Genomic DNA, 21,571 nt, shown 5'->3' on the forward strand with positions numbered 1-21,571 from the left:
CGCCAAAATTTGATGCCCGTCGTTGTGTGCACCAAAGATAAAATTTATAATACCTATTAAAACTAACAGAAGCTAGTGATAACAGGGTCGAACCACAGGGAGGCGATGCAATTATTAGTTGTCTAATTTTAGTCTTTAAAGTAACAGATGTGGGGGTTTGATTTGATTAGGTCTATAGCTAAAGGCAATAAAAGACAATAAACTAAATAAACGGATAAAACAAATATTAAAAGGGTGCTAAGACGGTCGGTTCACTGTAGTTTCGGCGGCACTGTACTAGGTAGGTCTAAAACAAACATGTGAGACGGGAAAATAAGAGGTACTCTCGGTCCACTCTCACAGGTAGCATCTCTCGATTTCGCTACAGGTCCCTAATATCACTAATGCTAACTTTCGTCCTGAAAAGTGACTAAAAATGCTAAATTAACTTATTTCTCGATCTCATTAATCTAGTCGTCTTAATTAGGTAGGCTATCTCCCTTCCCTATCTTTCGATCTTTATTGGGTCGGTCAAATCCTAAACATTCAACTAGTCGCGTGCACTCGATTCGTCAAACATAGAAATTAAATTAATTAAAACGAAGCATATCTCACGTGGCCGGTCGATCGACCAGGAAGACCAGTCGATCGACCATGGCGCGCTCTAGGTTGTCCTATTCTAATGCCGCCTATGCTACAGATTCCCTACATCCTAGCACAGGGGATTTAGCTACTCATACTCATGATAAAAACAGCAATAAACTTAACAATTAAAACATTCGAAATCATGCTTAAAACATCTAAACAAGCGATTAACATAAATCGATAAATTGGTTTCGGGAGATCTAACCTAGCAATTCTATACTACGAATGGAAGCAATAGAACTGAATAAGAACAGATGAATACCGTGTAAAGGAATTGTAAAGGGAAGATCAAAACCGAATGCAAAACAGAATCTTTATTAAAGAACGAACTAAACTATGGATGTTGAATTGTATCTTCGAACTGAATGATAAAAACTTGATGATTGTTCTCAAAACCTAAGTTACGTTATATAGGAATATACGTAACTTTATTCCAAAACCTAAAACACAATGGGCTTCTAAATTCTCGATCTTCTTATTCACGTCAGAATTAGCGGCTTGGTCGATCGACCATGCAAGGCAGTCGATCGACTGCTCTTCGCTGAACAGTAGCTACTGGAACTCGTGGGTTGGTCGATCGACTAAGGGCAGCGGTCGATCGACTAAAGTAGCTGATACTTGACTTCTAACTTCTCGTGGGTTTGTCTTTCGGGCCTCGAAATGCGCACCAAGCTCGTTCCTTGAGTAAATACTTCACATCAAATGCAATGCAAGATACTCGGTGACAGATTTAGCTCAATTTCTACTCATTTCCGCATAAATCTGCAATATTACATAAAAATACGAAAGTAGACGAAATGGGGCAAATAGTAGCATAAACTACACAAATGAGCTCTGAAATGCGTGTAAAATGGGGTGTAAAACATCATATTTAGGACACGCATCAAAGTTCCCCAAACCAAACCCTTGCTTGTCCCCAAGCAAGAACTAGACTCGATCCTAAAACCTAATGGAACGAGTTCAATCTCAGAGCGAAATGCAAACCGAATAGCCTAAACCAATTTAATGCATTAACTAACAATCAATTAGCAATATGAATCATGCAAACGAGTTATGAAGTCGTCAAAAACTGCTGAACCGTCAACGATAGAGACTTATCATTATGGACTCTCATGGGTCGCTCAAATCACTCAAATAGGCGCAGGTGGAAATATGTAAAAGATAGAAAGAATTCATCTTGTTAGTGACACTCACCTAACTACGACCTATAAGAACATGCCTGCAATATAATATGAAAGTAATCTCTACAACCGTACATATGCATTCCAACCAAACAGATGACCATGACACATACCGAGGTAAATATGGATATGTGAGGTGACGGGTAAGAAGAGGCAAAAGTAAATTTGGATAAAAACAGAGTTAAAAGCCAAGCTAGTAACTAAGGGAACCAAATTAATAAACCATCCAACTTCTTGCTCAAAATTTCAATCGAAACGGTGCTAATTTTTAAGCACAAATCTCACAATCTCCATAAATAAACAACTCCCCATAAGATACAAATGAAACATGGAAGCAAAAATCGCCATATAATAAAGACTTTGAATTATGCGAATTGATTTTTTTCTTTTTTCGAGCTTCAGTCGATCGACCAAGATGGCCAGTCGATCGACCACTTCTACAGTACAGCACTCTTTTTCTCTTTTTTTCTTTTTCGAATCATTTTTTTTCTTCTTCTTTCTTTCCTTCTCCATCTCTTCCCATCTTTATCTCAAAATGAGCATTAACTATCAAAAATAAAGTAACAATCCCAAGAACTAAACTACTAGCTTGACTAGGGCAGGCTAAATGTAGGATGTAGTTAACGGGACAAAAAGGCTATTTTTGGCAGTGTGGAACTTATGGGCAAAATGAATAAAGGAAACCTCTTCCACATGTGTCAACAAACCACAAACCGAATGCATACAGGTATTAAGCAGATCAAGTTCATATTTATGCATATTTATGTAACATGTCTCGTAAGGAGTACTACTCACAATTCTAGATAAACTGGTCATAGATGTTACCAGTTATAGGCTCTAAACCTCAGAAAATGATGTAGTTTGCCAAAATTTTAAGTCAAGTCTTAAGTTCAGCAAGAAATTTAACGAAAACTCGTAGACTATGCATATGATTCTACTAATAACATGTCAACTTAAGCAAGGCTTAGGCAAAAACAGATGCAAATGCAATGTCATCATTGAAATACTACCATTCCGACTCGACCTATATGCTAAAATAAACGTGCAATTTTTTGAATTTTTGAAATTTTTCAATTGTTTTGGATTTTTTTGTGTATATATAAGGGAAAGTAAACAACAATGCAAGACAAAAATGTAAACGTGAATGCAAGCAAATGAAATGCAACGCAAAACCCTTCCCCAAACCAAATCACACAATGTCCCCATTGTGCAAAATCATATAATGAAGAAAAAGGAAAACGGGAATTTGCGAGAATATTAAGTAAATAAGGACATGAAGTGAAGCTCGGAAACTTACAAGACTTTAAAGCGCAGCAAAAGGAAACCTCCCCAAACCAGCGTGAGCTAGGAGGTTTCAGTAGCTAGCAGTGCTACCATAGGTACCTGAAAAGACAAACAATACCACGCATAAATCCGAGAAAGCAATGTGGAAGCGGTAATTATGTGCAAAAATTAAAAACGGAAGAAAACAGAAATATGTCGGAAAATAAAGAGGAGGGAAGACTCCCTCAATTCCGCAAAACGACGAAACACAGCAGGGGAAAGATCGTGAACAGGTACAACAGCGATAATGGTCGATCGACCATAGCAGGCAGTCGATCGACCGGAATGAACAGGAACAGAAGCTCCTGGAAATCGCAGCTCAGTCGATCGACCATACTGGCCAGTCGATCGACTGCAATACCTGCTGTAAGTTCTGAATTCTTCTAATTAACTCCATAAATTGAGCTATTAAGGTCTATAAACCTGCAATTACATACAATAACGCGCCCAAAATTGCGCACAACCCAAAGCAATAGTCTAAAGTGTATAAAATCCTAAGCAAACTTATTAAAATGCGAAGTCTCGCGCACACAAAAGCAATAAAAAGAGTTTAACGAAAGCAATAAAATGTTTGTAAAGTCTTGATCAAGAACGGCCACGGAATGGCCCACTTGCTCGGCTTCTGGCTATACGAGGTAGCCTCTACAGTGCTCATCTTCTCAGCTGCACTCTTCTTAGCTCCAACATCCGCAGAACTCAACGAATCAACATAACGGACATCTTCCCACTCAATGACCTCCTCTAGCTCGTCAGAATCCAAATTGGACTCCGTCACTTTGAGTGGCTCCTCATCGGGCTCCTCATCAGTGCCATAGCTGAGGCATCCTAGACCACCTCTTTGAACTATTGGCTCCTTCACAGCTGGAGCAACATGTAGCTCTTCCTTCCCCAAACCAGCTCCTGCAATATCTAAAACAGAAGAATCTTCCTCCAATTTGCTCCCAATCTGGGGCGGAGGTGTCACCACAGGAATAGGAACAGATATAGGCACATCAGGAAGTACAAAATAAGATTTCTTTTCAGAAACCGTATTGCAAGTTACTGGCCACATGGGGTCTTTCTTCTTAGCTGTCTGGGCAAAGACAATGGAGTGTTTCCCTACTTTGAAGGTCAAAGTCCCAGAGCCAACATCAATAACTGCACCAGCAGTGTGCAGAAATGGTCTACCCAAAATGATAGGAATGTGGGCATCCTCAGGCATATCTAGTACAACGAAGTCAACAAGGAAAAAGAACTTTCCTATTTGCACGGGAATGTCCTCTAAGACTCCTATAGGCTGGACCGCAGATCGGTCACCATCCAGCACTTGTCATGTTGGTGACTGCAAACCTATTCAACTTCAGCTTCCTAGCAAGACTCAAAGGCATCACACTAATACTGGCTCCTAGGTCACACAAGGCTTTCTCAATAGGAAAGGTGCCAATATTACATGGGACTGAAAAACTACCTGGGTCTTCTAGCTTATGAGGTGCAGTATGGGTCAAATAAGAACATGACTCCTCAGTTAGTGCGACAGTATGCACAGTTTCAAGTGACTTCTTTTTAGATAAAAGTTACTTCATAAATTTCATGTAAGCAGGCACTTGATTAACTAATTCAAGAAAAGGAACTTGTACGTTTAAGCTACGAACAACATTTTCAAATTTATTAAACGATACCTATTCCTTCGTCGGCACCAATCTCTCCGGATAGGGGGCTGAAAGAAGCAACTTAACCCTCTCCTCTAGTTCTCTCATGCCGGCATCGGTGGACTTAGGCTGAAAATCCACTACCTTCTCTTTGTTGTAGCTTGACCCCTCTTCAGACCGTCTAAAAAATGATCCATTAATCGTCATCGGGTCATACTTCGGAACCGGAACTGACCCATCAGCATTCGGGTCTTGCCTCAATATTTTCGGAGTAGTCGTACCCCGAAACAAGTGGTCCCTCAAGTTGTTTGGCATTGGAGGACGAAAAGACTCACTCTCAAAGAGATCCTTTGTCGATCGATCGACCATGTTGGTCGGGTCGATCGACCGACCTCTACAGACCACGAAGCTATCGTATCTCGCGGACTGGTCGATCGACTGGGTATATCAGTCGATCGACTGATATACCTGGTAATCGTCTTTTTCTTTCCACTGTTCATTCCAGCTTTCTTCTTACTCGGTTCCGCCTCATCTTTTTCAGCGACATCCTCAACCATAGCGGGTCCATCAAGGGTAGACCCACTCCTCAAAGTAATGGCATTAAGGGTCTCCTTTTGATCCGTCTGCGTCGGTAAATGTCCCGGAGAACGAGTTGTATTCTTGCTTGCCAATTGAGCAATTTGGCTCTCTAACATCTTCATCCCGGCCTCTCTAGCTTGAGACTCTTTCAGCAACAAGTTTTTCAATTCGGCAAATTCAGAGCCTTGGGACTCCTGCTGCTGCTGAGGGACATACGGAGGCTTTTGGAACTGTTGTTGCTTATGAGGGGGCACATAATTCTGTTGCTGCTGCTGTGGAGGTGGAGTTGGATTTTGGACATTTTGGCTACTCCACCTCAAGTTCGGATGGGTATTCGGCTCGAAGTAAGTGTTTGTCTGCCTATAATGTTGAAAGGCAGCACAAGACTCATAGGGATTAGGACAGTTGTCTGAAACATGTCCTTCTCCTCCACATCTCTTGCAGACGAAAGGACCGTCTGAAACAGCATTCACATGATAGATCCCTCCTTTTGAAGCTCCTCCCAACTCGTACTTATCAAAACTCGCCGTAAGAGCCTCTAATGCAGCTACAGAAGGGGATTCAGCATTCCTCCTTTAATTTCCCTTGGAATTCCCATACTCAGCTTTATGGGTAGCCAAATCATCAATAATTTTCCACCCCTTAGTCTCTCCAACATTCTCCTGGAATCTGCCACTAGCTGCCACATCCAGGATAGCTCTCTGATCGTCATAGAGCCCATTATAAAATTGATTGCATAGACTCCATTTTTCGAACCCATGGTGCGGAATGGTTCGCACCAGCTTCTTAAAACGGACCCACGCCTCATGGAAATTCTCATCCGGACCCTGTTTAAAGCTCGTGATCTGAGCTCTAATGGCATTAGTCTTCGAGGCAGAGAAATACTTCTTGTAGAATGCTAGGGCCAAGGAATTCCAGTCAGTGATCCCATTAGCAGCTCGATCCAGGTCTCTATACCACTCCCTTGCAGCATCACGAAGAGAGAATATAAACATAGTTTCCTTCACCTGGTCCTGGATCACGCTGGTTGGTGGGGGTATGGAACATCAATAATCTATGAATGTCTCCATATGCTTGGCTGCATCTTCATTTGCAGCTCCCCCGAATTAGTTTCTCTCAACCAAGTTAATATAAGAAGGCTTCGGCTCAAATTTTCTATCTTCCCCTGGTAATGCGAATCCTTTATAAAGATTCGCAGCTGTCGGCTCAGAGTGACTGGCTATACTCGCTTCTTCAGCCATGATTGGAAAATCTGGAGCTGTGATGGTCTCAGCTGAAGAAGTGGAAATAGGAGATGAATGTGGATCCTCCTCAAATAGCTCGTTCTCGTAGTAACTAGACAGAGTACTCAGCTCTTCCTCTGTCGGCAATACTCTAGATGATCGTCTCAACTCACGCAAAGTCTTCTCAATCTCGGGATTGAACGGTAGTAATTCACCACCCTGTGACCTGCGCATAAGAAGAAACTACAAATAGAATATGAGAATAGTTTAAGGAATAGATGTCCCTGAAACTAAGAAAAAGACTAAAAATAGAACAACTAAAAATTTTAAACAATTGCCTCCCCGGCAACGGCGCCAAAATTTGATACATGTCGAAGTGAGTACCAAAAATAATATTTATAATTAACCAAACTACAACTAACAAGCGGTAGTAAGGGTCGATCCGCATGGAGGTAGGGAGATAATAGTTGCTTTTAATTTTAGTCTAAGGGTAATAGTTTGAGGGGGTTTTGATTTCAGTTATATCTAAGTCTAATAACATAAACTAATTAAGCAGATAAAAGTAATAAAGGATACAGACAATAATAAAAGAAATGCTAAGACGGTCGGTTCACTATAGCTGCGATGGCACATAATTCTAGGTAAGTCCGAAATACAGTCGTGTAGGATGGGTAAAACAAGTCCTTTCGGTCCAAGTTAACTAGTAGCTCCTTTCGGCCTATGCTACTAGTCCCTAGGTCTCACTAATACTAACTTTCGTCCTGAAAAGTGATTCCTAAAGCCTAAATTATATTATCTCTCGATCTCAGCAATTTAGTCGTCTCAACTCGTTAATTAATGCCCTTCTCTATCTTTCGATCTACGGGCTGGTCAAAACTAAACATCTAACAAGTCTCCTCTCGGTCTCATTGTTAAATATTGCACTTAACGAATTATACAGTGCTAATCAGACACGAAGTCAGTCGATCGACTAGCTACCCCAGTCGATCGACTAACCGGCTCAGTCGATCGACCAGTTAAGCCAGTTGATCGACCAAGACCTAATGCGGGTTCACCTATTCTAATGCCATCTACGCCATAGATCCCCTACATCTTAGCAAGAGGTGTTTAGCTAGACATAATGGAATTAATAACGAAAACTAATTTGATAAAAAGCATAGAGAATTGCATAATTGAAATATTGAATGAATAAACTCGCATAAAACTATAACTAGGGCTTTGGGATTCTATCTAGCAAGAATTAATACTACGAAACGATTAAAACAGTACTGAAATTAAAGATTAGAATTACCGATGCAAAGGAACAAGATGAATCCGAAAGCAAATAAGGTACGAACGTTATTGAGAATTCTAAACTACGAATAATGAATATATGATAGGAACTGAATTAAACTAAGCTAATGAATGATGAATAATGAATAGGAAAGGAGTTACGTTATATAGGAATGTCACGTAAAACCCTTATTCCTAAACCTAATTATAATGGGCTTCCTCGTCTTTTAATTTGCGCGTCAGCTCGTGGGATGGTCGATCGACCACTGAGGCCAGTCGATCGACTGACTCTTGATGAACAGTAGCTTCTGTTAGTCTTGCTCTGGTCGATCGACCATGTAGGTCAGTCGATCGACCAAGGGTGCTGTACAGTAATGCATTCTGACGAATTCTGCAGCGCGCAACGATCTTAAAAGAGCTGTCATTTCTTCCTTACTTGGTCAAATCAGGCGTTCTACATAGCGTTGGAAAGCTAAGAGGATAAGCTTTCACCTCCAATTGGAATCACTCGATTATCAGCTCTAGAACTCGATATATTGCCATCTGAAGCAGGCTGCAATATCGTGAAGTGCTTCTTTGCTTGTTAAATTCGTATGCACCCATGCTTTTGCTATCTTTAGGCCTTGAAACGCGCACCAAGCTCATTCCTCGAGTCAATACCTTATGTCAAATCCTATGCTAAACACTTGGGAATGGATTCGGCTCATTTTCCGCTGGATTCTTCACATTTTTGCAATTTTATACAAAAACACGAAAGTAGACGGAAATAGGGAAAATAGTAGCATAAACTACATAATTGAGCTCTGAAATGCGTGTAAAATAGGGTGTAAAACATCATATAAATGACACGCATCAGCTCCGGCATTGATTAACCCAAACGGCATAACCGTGTAGCAATAAGTTCTCCATTGAGTGACAAAGGCGGTCTTATGCATGTCCTATAAGGCCATCTTGATCTGGTTATATCCTGCGTATCCATCCATGAAGGATAGTAATACGTGATCCGTCGTATTATCCACTAATATGTCGATATGTGGTAGAGGAAAGTCATCCTTAGGACTTGCTTTGTTTAAGTCTCTAAAGTCAACACAAACACGGATTCTCTCATCCTTTTTGGGTACGGGTACTATGTTAGCTACCCAGTCTGAGTACTCGGAAAATTTGATGAACCCGGCTTTGAATTGTTTATCGACTTCTTCTTTGATCTTGAGAGCCCATTCTGTCCTCATTCGACGAAGCTTCTGTTTCACGGGTTTGAAACCTGGTTTGATTGGGATTCTATACTCTGCAATGTCCTTGTCGATCCCTGGCATATCTTTGTAGGACCAAACAAAAACTTCTTTGAACTCGTGTAGGAGGTCGATGAAATTGGCCCTTTCGGTGGGGCTCAGGGTTATCCCTATCCTAAGTTCTTTGGGTTCTAGTTCAGTTCCTACGTTGATGGGTTCAGTATTCTCTATCACTGGTCCCCCTTCTCCCTCTTGTAGTATTTCTTTGGCTATGTAGGGAGGTATTTCAATTGAGTTTGGGTCTGGGTCATTCTCATTATCATTGTAAACAGAATTGCATTCAAGATAACACGAAGAGTAAGCAGAACCCAATTTATTCATATTAAGATTTGAGAAAAGTTGAAACAAAGACGCCATCTGATATGTGGTCAGTGGCGGTAAAGGGACAGCGGTTGGGATATTTCCCGAACTACTGTTACTATTTGACACTAAGCTAGGAGAAATGAGGGGAGTGGGAATGATGACAGGAGGAGACTCTCTAGGAACTTCTCTAGACTCCGACTCTGACTCTGACTCGAATTCATCATCTTTTGGTTCTCCTTTGAACATCTCTCCTTCTCCAGTAGTGAGCTTGAAGAGTCTTCCTTGATTGTTTGTCCACTTGATCGATTTTCTCCATCCTTTTTGCTGATTGGTGTTGGTTTCCATGTCCAGTGTGGTAATGATCTCATCTATGATGCTTTCGGCGCTTTTGATTAAGGGAAGATCTTGGAGGTAGACATCTTCCTCGCTATCCGTCCATATCCCATTGATCACCTCTTCTTTTGGGGAAATAAGATCTGAGCAATCTAAGGTAGATTCGTCACTTGTACTCACTAGAATTCCAAGAGGATTCTGAGTGTTGTTAGGTTTACCTCCAGGTGGTATTGGTAGGCGACCGTCTTCAATCATATCTTGAAGTACATTTTTCAATTTGTAGCATTTCTCTGTATCATGTCCCTTACCTCTATGATATTCGCAGTACGAATTCTTATCCCAGAATTTGGACTTCTTTTCTGGTTCGGGTGTAGGGCCTATGGGTTGAAGCTTGTCGAGTTTCATCAACCTTTTAAGAGCGTTGGAATATGTGTCCCTTAGATTTGTGAATTTCCTTGGAGGGGCACTCTTCTTAGATGGCTCGAGGAGGTTAACTTCATTAGTCTTTCTAGTAGAGCCGTAGGAACGACTTGTTGAGCCTTGATATCCACGACCTATCATTTTGGACAAGAGCCCTTTACGGATGTCATCTTCGATCGTTGTCCCTAGTACGGTCAAATCTTTGAAAGTCTTGATATTTTGATACCTCAAATGATTTGCATAGATATGCTTTAGGTTGTCCACGAATTTCTCCACGAGGGTAGCCTCATCCGGACGTTCAACAAGTTGAGTACTAGTCTTACTCCACCGGCTTAGGAAATCGGTGAAACCTTCTTTGTCATTTTGGGTAATAACCTCTAAAGTGTGCATGTTGACTTGGATTTCAGCATTATCCGCATATTGTTTAGCAAACTCGATTGCGGCATCGTCCCAGGTAGCGATTTTCTCGTGTTCTAGCGAATAGAACCATTGTTTTGGGATGGTGTCAAGAGATGAAGGAAAGATCCTTAAAAACATCTCGGGTTTAATGCCTTTGATAGACATGTAATCCTTGAAGGCACGGATATGGTTCAAAGGGTTTTCATGCCCCTTGAATTTAGGGATATCCGTCATGTTGAAGTTGGTTGGCAACTTGGAACTCACAGCCTCATACTTGCGATTATTCTCCCTATAAACATCATCCCCTTTGAGATACATCAATTGTTCCTCCAAGTATTGGAGTCGTTTCTCAGCTGCAGTCATACCTATGGGAGGGTTCTCGTCACTGAAGTTGTTCACGAGGTCATCAGCGATCTCACTTTCTCGAGGAGGCATCCTCGTTTCCACGGCATATATTCGGCCCTCAATGGTGTCAAGGCAATCATACACTTGGTCTTGAGTAACTTGGAGATGAGCTAGCGCGGCTAGGATTTGATCATTACCATTCTGGAGTTGGTTGAAGTTCACGTCGCTTGTTTCAGGCATCTTGGAAACTGAATAAGAGACTGACGACGAATCAAAACAGGATCGACCATTCTAGCACACTTACTTGAAATGAAATGTTTTGACTCGTGAAGTGGGAGTGTGCCACTTGTGTCAAGTGAGTTTGGAGAAAATGACAAAGTTTGAAAAATATTGGTCCTAGTCAACTTTAGTGTAGTTGTAGGAGTGGACTCGAAGTGAGGTTTTGAAATGGGTTTTGAAGCCCGAATTTTGACTCGATAATTGGACAGAGTTTCAACTTGTTTTGCGCTAATATTAGGCCCAAGTTTCGAAATTTTACATTTTAAAGAAGGATTTTGAATTTACAAAAATCGTCATGGTTTTGTTTAGAAATTGGTGATCACGTATGGTACAAACAATATACAAGCATTATAACGGGATGCTGAGTGCATTTAAATGGGTTTTGGTTTAAAGGGTGGGTTGCCATACCGAACAATCAAACCCGAGGTATGTGGAGAGGCTCGTGCCAAACAAGAGTAAGGCCGATTCCTAGTCCATTTCCTCAAGTAGTGAAGGTCCTTGATACAAACAAGAGTAAGTACCATGGTATGGATGACGTCAATCGCTATCCATCCTTAGGCCCAAATAAGAATTAGGACCGTTTAGACGGGACGATTGGTTGGGTTGGGCCTAGGAAGGCCGAATAAACGATCTAGGAAGACCGAGTTATGAAAACCGACAATTGTCTTGTACAAACTATTCCCTAACCTTGTTCAAGTTTCACCCTTTTGGCTACACGTAAGTGTATTATCCCCAACGGAGTCGCCAAACTGTGGACGCGGGCCCACGGGGGCGCTTGGGGGAGAACAAGCGTTTGCATTTGTGGAGTCGCCACCAATTTATTGTGGAAAATTGGAAACCGTTCGAATACCTTGCGCCATGTCAAGACACAAAGTAGTGACATAAACACCAAGAACTCGTTACCCTTAGCATTCTATCTGGAGTAAGGGGTGAGGGTACGTATTAGGAAGCTCTTTTGATCGAACACCTAATCCCGCCCGTCTCGATAGCGGCCTCTACTAATGATTAGGGAAGTTATTTATTCTCGATATATTGTCGATTATATGCATGCAATGCAACATCCAACGTTTTAATCCTAACATGCGAAGAATTAGCTAAGTCGGTGAACACGTAATTTAATCATACAATTGGGTCAAAGTTGGAGATTTAAGTTCAATTACATGTGAAGGCATACAATACAATACAAGAAATATATTAAATACAATAACGAAAATAAATTACAATAATTACATCGGATTTATTGATTTATGTCGAAAATATTTTTAAAACGGATAATTTGAGAAAGAATAAACAAACAAATTAACGAACAGGAATTAGGGTGATAATACGATTAATAGTTAATTAAATACGTAATTAATAAACTAAGTCAAGGCAAAACGGGAGTTCAGAGATAGAAATCAGCCAGGAACAGGCGCAGCAGAGCTGCATCCTTTGGAAGAGGCGCAGCGGTTGCTGCGTCTGTTCCTTGGCTCAGTCCTGGCTGTGAAGCCGGAATTGCAAGTTATTAACATTCATTAGTTAATTTAGTGATTGATTAATATTATTTACTCGGATGAAAGTGATTAGCAGATTATTTACATATGATTAATGGTCATGAAAGCGATAAACATGGACAAGACTAATTAGAATGAATTATTTACGAGATTAACAAGGATTAATTAACAAATTAATGAACTAACTAATTAATTAGATTAAACAGGTTATTAATGATGAATTAAAGATGGACATGATAAATAACAGGTGGGAATATGTCAATGATGAATTCCAGAGACTCAATATTGATGAATCGAACCTCCAAAACCGAATTTGATCTTAATGACGAAAACCCGCAAATATGAATTACTTGGGATTTAAGTCGGGAATTTTAATGATGAATTAAATACTAATAACGATGAATATATTACATGTTAGAATTATTATGCTTAAATTGCGTCAATGAACAATGAACAATTGAAAAAGAAATAAAACAATCGAATCATCAAAGGACGAAGGAAGAAGGAAGGAAGCAGGAACTGTGCCAGCCTCATGAAGAGGCGCAGCAGGTGCTGCGTCCCTTCGAAGAGGCGCAGCAGTTGCTGCGTCCTTTCTCGACGTCTGTCTTCTGGTAATCCGTAAAAAGGGTTTAAAGCTTAGTTTTAGAAATCGGTTTTAGAAATACTTTCGACATAAACCTTACAATATGATTACAAAAATAAAGAACAATAATAAAATAGGGATTATACACCCTCAGACTTACATGTTTGACGAAACGAGATTGACTAAGTTAACGTTTAGTGATGCTCGACTCGAATGTAGACGAAAGTGCCCTCGTAAGAGGAATTAAAGAGATTAATTAAAGTTGATTATGGTGGAGTTGGTCAAATTGGTCGATCATGCAAAACGAGGCTGGTACTCAGAAGGATCCGAGCTTACGTGGTCGAAAGTTCAAGCACGTAGACGCCAAGAAGTAAAAACGTGGTCTAGAATGCAAAGGGAGAAGAGAAGGGCGGACACTCGCATGTGAAATATGTGAGACCGAAGGTCTCTATTTATACTAATCACACGGAGAAAGTAGGGTTTTCGGAGAAACTTTGGAAGTGAATCTCGAAAAGATATGAAAAGATATGAAAAATACGCAGAAAAGGACTTGGGAAGAGGCGCAGCAGGCACTGCGTCTCTTGGAAGAGGCGCATCACCTGCTGCGTCCTTTCCTAAGTGGTTTCCTCCTGCGGAAGAAAGATTTCTGTGTTTTGATTATGGAATAACGGATTTATCTTGTTTTCCTTAATATTTTGTGTGAATATTACGGGAAATTATTTGCCAAAGATTAAAAGATTGTAAAATATGGAATAGAAATATCCGGAACATTCCAGAACATTCTGACTCGGTTTCAGAAAATGAAGACGGTTTTATGACCCGGACTCCAAATGTACTCTAATTATTGTCAAAACGACCGTATCGGCACGTAGATGACAATTAAGAGGTAGACACAAGTGTTTGAGCAATCACTTGACGATAAACTTACGAACTGTCACAAATCGTTCCGCGTACCAAACATGCGGCCCAATCATCACCGGGTGGTTTGCGGGAGGTGCAGAAATGAGGTATCTACAGGACTCTTGATAAAGACTTGAATCACAATTCACCTCATAGTAAATATATAGAATCCGTCTTATAATGTTTACTATATAGTATCAAGTCTGATATTGACTGAAAAATATAGAGAAAGTTCATAGTAAATATATAGAATCCGTCTTATAATGTCTACTATATAGTATCAAGTCTGATATTGACTTAAAAATATAGAGAAAGTTCATAAAGGGGTAGAATTTGTGAAAAATACCAAACAATAATTTTAAACATTGTCCAACCTTTGTTCCCCTTTTAAAAAATTGCCGGCATTCAAAAATATGAATCTCTCCCATAAAATTGTTCTACATGTAATACTCCATAATAAATGAGCATAGCTGTTGGGGTCTTTAGAAGACAAACCTTATTTTATATAGACTGTTAGCCTATTACTACCAAAACTACCAAAACTAATTGTATTTATATTTCCCGCCATTAAAATACAAATAATTATAATAAATATTTATTGAATTAAATGTTAACGAACCTAACTCAACCAAAGAAAGTATACATATTTCCTGCGGCTAAATACAAACATTCGAAGAAACCGTAATTTGAAGACTAAAGAACCCGATCTCGTCCTCTTGGGCAGTGGAATCTCCAAAAAAGAACATTTTTTTCCTTTTTGTCGTCCGAAAATTACTAATATCGCCTTTGTAAATTACGAAATTGCCCTTCTATAATTAACACCTTTACAAAATCACCCTTTTACATTAATCAGCCTAAAAGTATAGTAATTCATCAAACATACGGTTATCTTCCTCTTCTCCCATCATACTTTTAAATTTGCATAAGTATTAATCATTCCCATCCTATCTAAAAAATTACTTGGACCTTGAGAATTTACAACAATAACAATTAAATATGCAATTTGTGAAAACTCGATTGGATTAGTGGAAATCAATGGAATATGCAAATTCCTTTAATTCAACGTCAACAATTAAGTGCAGTGAACTCTGAAAAATTGTTCGTGCGGCGTACCTGGTTGGCTGTAAGACGACAACACAACGACGATTTCAGCTTAGCAATACTCGACACAGCCTTCGGCGCAGAAGACGGTAGCCAGTTTGGATAGTTTGTGGATTGTACTTTGTCGTGTTGATTGCACGACACTGCTGTGGGTTTGTCATGTTGGTCACACGACCCTGCCATGGGTGTGTCTTGTTGGTCATGCGACACTACCATGGGTGTGTCGTGTGTGTCACGCAACATAGCCATGGGTGTTTCATATTGGCCGCATGACATAAGCATGGTTCTATCATCTTCGCTCCAAGGATAGCGATATATATGTTTCCTTTAGTCGATCTTCTCATATGTTTCCTGAAATACAAACAAAGATTGTTGAGTAAACAACTAAACATACACCAAATAAATAAATATAAATAATAAACAATAAACAAACAAAATAAATAAAGAAACTGTAAACGATATATATTTTTTTAGGGTTGGAAGCAGCATATTGATCTATATATAGTAGTATAAAGTTTGATTGTTTGAAGCTAAAAAACCAATGTGATTAGTTTTTGTTTTAGATTAGGATTCCATATTAGTAATTTATATTGCTCCATATCTTATTTTAATAATTATTAGTTTAAATATTATCTCTTATTTCATTGGTCGAAAGTCGTTTAAGAAACTTGGACTCTCTGTAATCGCTCGAAAAAAGCTTCCTTTAATAATATAGATAGATATTGATTTATGTTGATTGATCTGCCTTTAATTACTCCTAAAATAATGGAGAATATTTTTGTTATTAGCTAGCGTTAGGGTTGTGTACACACCTTTGTAAAGAATATGGTTTTTCAATATATAGGCCCTGTTTGGCAAACGACATAAGCAGATTCATAATAGCGGATAACGTTAGCAGAATGCGGTTAGTATATTTTAATAACAGGTTTGACTATCAAATTAAATTAGCAGATTAAGAAAAAGTATTTGGTAATTAGCATATTAGAGGATTATTAGAGTGCTTTCATGTATAAATTGAATATGCTAATACAATATGCTGTTATTAACAACATATTCAAAAATGGTAGATTCCGACCAATATGCTATGAGAATATGTCGTTTACCAAACACGTGAAAATAGTAGATTGATTGACTAGTCTACTAATTAGGCCGGAATCTACTAATTTCACTCAATATGCTGTTTACCAAACAGGGGCCATGGTCATAAGGTCTTTCGTTATATGGTTTTACAAGAGACTTACTCATGGCGAAAATGGTTGTTTTTAATATTGTCGGTTCGATTTCGACTAAATGTTTTTTTATGAGTATATACTTCAATCTTTTAATTCAAATCACGAGAATACTCATCACAACAAAAGAACTCCCAAATTTTCCATATAAAAAAAGCATATTTTTAAATAAGGTAGGTATTGATAATTTAACGTATATGCTAAATCCCGCACACTTGTTTGCTAAATCCTACACATTTTACCCTAATTTCCCATATTTTACCTTTAAAAAAAACGATTAACAAAGACTACGAAAGAATAAAAAGGACTTCTCTCTCTTAACCTAATCAATCCCTTCATCGTTCGACTTCTATGGATCGTAATTCGCACATATAAAATGTAATTTCGTCGTTTTATCAATAATTATTAAGACCCCGTCTTTTAATCGATTTACTTGATGTTTTCGTTATTAAAAAATAGGGTTTTTCTAGCAATTAGGGTTTGGGGTTGCTGGTTGTCGAAGGGTGGTTGTGGGGACGTCGGGCGGAAGTAGGGTGGTTAGATAAGTCGGCGTCAAGCACCGGTCGAAAGGCGGTGGCTATAGGTTGTAACGTCGGCGTCGAGTGATGGTTGAAGGTTGGGTGGGGAGGGGGTTGTCGAACTGGTGGGTAAGGGAATGTGAACGCTGGTCGGCGCGTGAAAGTGGTTGTGACCGGGGGTCGGCGCGGGAAGAGTGTTGTGCTCGGTGCTTGGCGGCGTGGGAGAGGGGTGGGGGAAGGAGTGTCGGGGCCTGTGGGTTTGTGGGGTACTATGTGTTTTTTCAAATTTTCCTTTTTTTTTTAAAAAAATTAAGTTTTCCTTATTTCTTTGTCGGGGGTTGTGGGTTTGTGGGGTACTGGGTACTGGGTTATGTTAATTTACTAGTTTAGCACCCGTGCAAAATTGCATGGACATATATAAGTAACTATTAAAAATTCTACTGTTATGTTTTAGGGAATTATATTTTTGGTTTTCATGAAGTGAGCTAAGTATGTTCAAAGCTCTTTTAAATCCATTATAGTTGATGGTAGTGAAATTTTGATGTAAATAATTAAATAAAATGAGGTTACTCGACATTGAAGCAATTTTGAATTCATCTATTGCTCATAAAAAAAGAGAAAAAATTTCATAAAAATGTCTTAAATTAAAGGAGGAACATTATAACGAAAAAAGGGTCTAATATTAATAAATGTATAACGACTTTGAAAGTAGTTTGTAGTATAGAAAAGTATATTTACCCATAAATCAACATTAATGAATCATAGTGGACAAATAGAACAGAACACTTTGCGTTTATGACATTGTCATAGCATTTTATTGATCAGAATGAAGAATTATCTACTCCAATTAGTATGATAATCTTAATTACGATTTCTCTAAAAGTAAAGACATGTTGACATCCTTTACCTTCACGATGTTCATCCACCTAATTACTTGGATGAGATATGAATAATGATTTGGACATAAACTTCGGGTAGACATAGGTGCATATAAGGTGCACAATGAATAATAAGTCATCATCCATATATCACTCGGCAATTATCCACACTAAGTAAAAATAAATTTAAAATCAGTTTTTATACGCAATACAAAACTTTGCAATAAAAAAATTATAATTGAACTTTTAGTTCACCTGTTTAGTTACGTTGTTTGTATTCATTTTAATGCTCTCATTATTAACGTATAGCCACTTCAGCCGATTCATCCTCGTAGATTTGGATATGAACATGAAATTGACAGAAAAATACTACGGAGTAAATGATTATGAATATCGATAGATGAATGAAAATTTAATAATTCAATACAATCATTTAGATATAACTTCAACTCATCCATATCCCCCTCACTATTATTGGATAGTTTTGAAGCTATATATCATGTTTATAATCATCTCTCGCATTATATGGATGGTTCGGACGTCATTAGATTGTTCCTACAAGCTAAATTTTAAAGTTGCTTTTAAATAATATGGGTTCGCATAAATGAAGATTTATAATTATAAGAGGATGGAATAACCCTATTTAAGTTAATTTTTAGATAATCAAAAAAATAAATTTGTCTATACAACTTAGATTAGATGAATAACCCATATTTTTTTAATTTGGTGTAAACCGGGTGTCCAGTGTCCACCGTCGACAACAGTTTATAATCCCCTGGCCACGGGTGCTCTCACGAAGAAGTAAACGGCTGGTCAAAGAATTTGCTTCATTCCCATGGGCAGAGATCGCCCTTTACCTCATGGTTAAGGGATGAAGTGGGCAACCACTACACCAAACCCATTACGGAGAATAATAACCCATGTAAGATGCATGAATAATTTTGGTCTTAGTGGAAAAATACCCTATTTGTAATAAAAAGGAGAATATAATTCGCGGAGGAGTAAAATTTTGAGATGATATAATCTCTTCACAAGTTTTCATTTAACTATCCGTCTTAAATTTAAAACAGGAAGTAGTTTATTTTTTGTTGCGCCCTAGGTTGAATATTGAAATCCAAACTTCATATTTTTTTTGAGTAAAAATACAATTTCATTAATCAGAATAAATCATAAAGAAACATTCTACTTAAGCAATTAGCCTTATTTATTTATTTTTAGACTTAATTTTAACTCATTTTTGTTTTAAAAAAAAGCTTTATCGAGTTATGTTCAATTCATCTTTTCACAAATTAACCATATTATCAATAACACATCCTACAAAACATTTTATAATGAATATTTGTAGATTCATCGTAGAATCCCCTTGTCTTCGAAATAATTTATCAAATTACCAAAAATCAGAGTAAAGAGAAAGGAAAGCTCACATGGAATATCCAATGTTTAAGCGGCATGGTAAATCATCAATTAGATTAATAGAATTAAAAAGAAATCTACTATTTATTTTTTCTGGGCAAATATATCACGTGTACAATTATTTAGTTGAATTATTTGATGCTTAAATTTTTTAGAATAGTTTGGATTATTTTTGGATAGTATTATAACTAAATCAATTATTGCCAATTGCCTTATATGTTGTCGATAGTGTAAATTGTATAGAATAATTTTTTTCCCTAATGTTACTTAGGCGGGAAAAACCAATATAAGAGTGAATATGGGACTGCCACGTGTCTAGTGGTTCCTGTATTATACTTTTATATATTATATAGATTTTTTATTTTATTTTCATTTTTAAATTAAATTTTTATATATTTTATATTAATCTCTTTATTTTAATTTATGTTGCAGGAGGTGCCAAATAATGAAAATGAACCGAATAAATTGATCGATAGTGCACATATATTCAACATCCCTACCAAATTTTACGAAAATTGTCTGCAAATGATAGATGAAATAAAATCACTGGGTTTGTTACATAATATTCATGTCCGAGTTGCGCAACATTTTCCAAAACGTGGTTTGGGGGAGCAAATGCTTAGGTGTGCCCAATCTGGAAACTTCCGTATGCGCCAAAAATCCTTTGTGTCATCTAAGAGATCTTATACGGGAACCATCAAATGTCAATGCCCGTTTTGTTTGAAATGTGTTAAACAAGAGGACGGTAGATGGAAAATACTTGTTTTAAACGGGTATCACAACCATAACCTTGCTAAAACAACACGTGCTTTGAATGCAAGTACCAAGGAGGATATTGTGAGAATGACAGCCAGTAAAATTAGTGTTTCCAACATACTGATTGACTTGGGTAACAAGGGTATTAACGTTACTGCTAAGCAAGTTTACAACGTTTGTGCTATATCGAAAAACAAGGCAAGACATTATCGTACAAGAGCATAATAGTTGTTGAAACTAGCTACTGATCATGGTTATCGTGTTTTTCGCCAAACAATTCCTATAGTAACACAAAAAGGTACACATGAACTGACTGATGTGTTATTTGCTCATCCAGATTCGCTTAAACTTTTGAAGGCTTATCCCTATGTCCTTATTGCTGATTGTACGTATAAAACCAACAAATATAAGATGCCTTTGTTAGAAGTAATTGGAGTGACACCGGTTCATAAGAATTTTTCTGTTTTCTTTGCGTTTCTGCAAAATGAGCAAGAAACGGCATATGATTGGGCTTTCAAATGTTTGGCTCAGCTGTTAGACTCGAATGAGTCAATTGTGTTTGTAACTGATAGGGAGACGACATTAATCAATGCTATTGAAACGCATTTTCCAAGTGCTAGTCTTTTATTATGTAGACGTCATATAGAGAAAGATGTTGAAGCCTGGGTTAAAAGAAACTACTATGGTAATGCTATACTTGGTGAAGTTTTTGCAAAAGGGAAGTGGACACAAATGGTCAGATCAACAACTGTAGAGGAGTTTATAGAAAATGAGGAGTTAATGTATACAACTTACAGTTATATTCCTGGTTTGCGAAAAAATTGTAAGGAAACATGGATTGACAAGTATGAGGAGCGATTTGTATCAGCTTGGACAAATAACGTGCTACACTTTGGGAATGTTACCACCAACAGGTAACACTATAACGAAATAATTGCTAAATTCTAATGTTATACCTAAATAAGAGTATTGTTTTATGAATAATTTTCTTTACAGGGTTGAGAGTGCACATGCAACACTAAAACGACTTTTACGTACATCTGTGGGTGGTTTTGACACTGTCTTTGAAACAATTCATCAATTAGTCACCCTTTAGATCAGAAAAATAGATGAGGATTTAGAGACCTTCTTGAGTAAAGAGCTTCATGTTAGTCGTGCTATGAGTGTGTATCGTAGGCTGTCTTTCAATCTGACACATCATGCAATTACGACTATTGATCGACAATTCAAAAAGGGTAATTGTAATGGATGTGCTATTAAGATAACACATGGTCTTCCTTGCACATGTGACATTAGTCGTCTTCTTAACACATGTACTTTTATATTTGTTAGTACTTTCATATTCGTTAGTATGTTTCATTGTTGTAATGTTACTACTTGTCCTTGTCTAAATAAACGAATATGTGCAGATGGGTGTATTGAACTTGATTCAATTCACCCATTTTGGAAGACTCTATATATAGGGAACAGATCGGAGGACGACAACAATGATACGCTCTTGC

This window comes from Silene latifolia, unplaced genomic scaffold, assembly GCF_048544455.1.
Source record: "Silene latifolia isolate original U9 population unplaced genomic scaffold, ASM4854445v1 scaffold_259, whole genome shotgun sequence".
Classification (NCBI taxonomy): Eukaryota; Viridiplantae; Streptophyta; class Magnoliopsida; order Caryophyllales; family Caryophyllaceae; genus Silene; species Silene latifolia.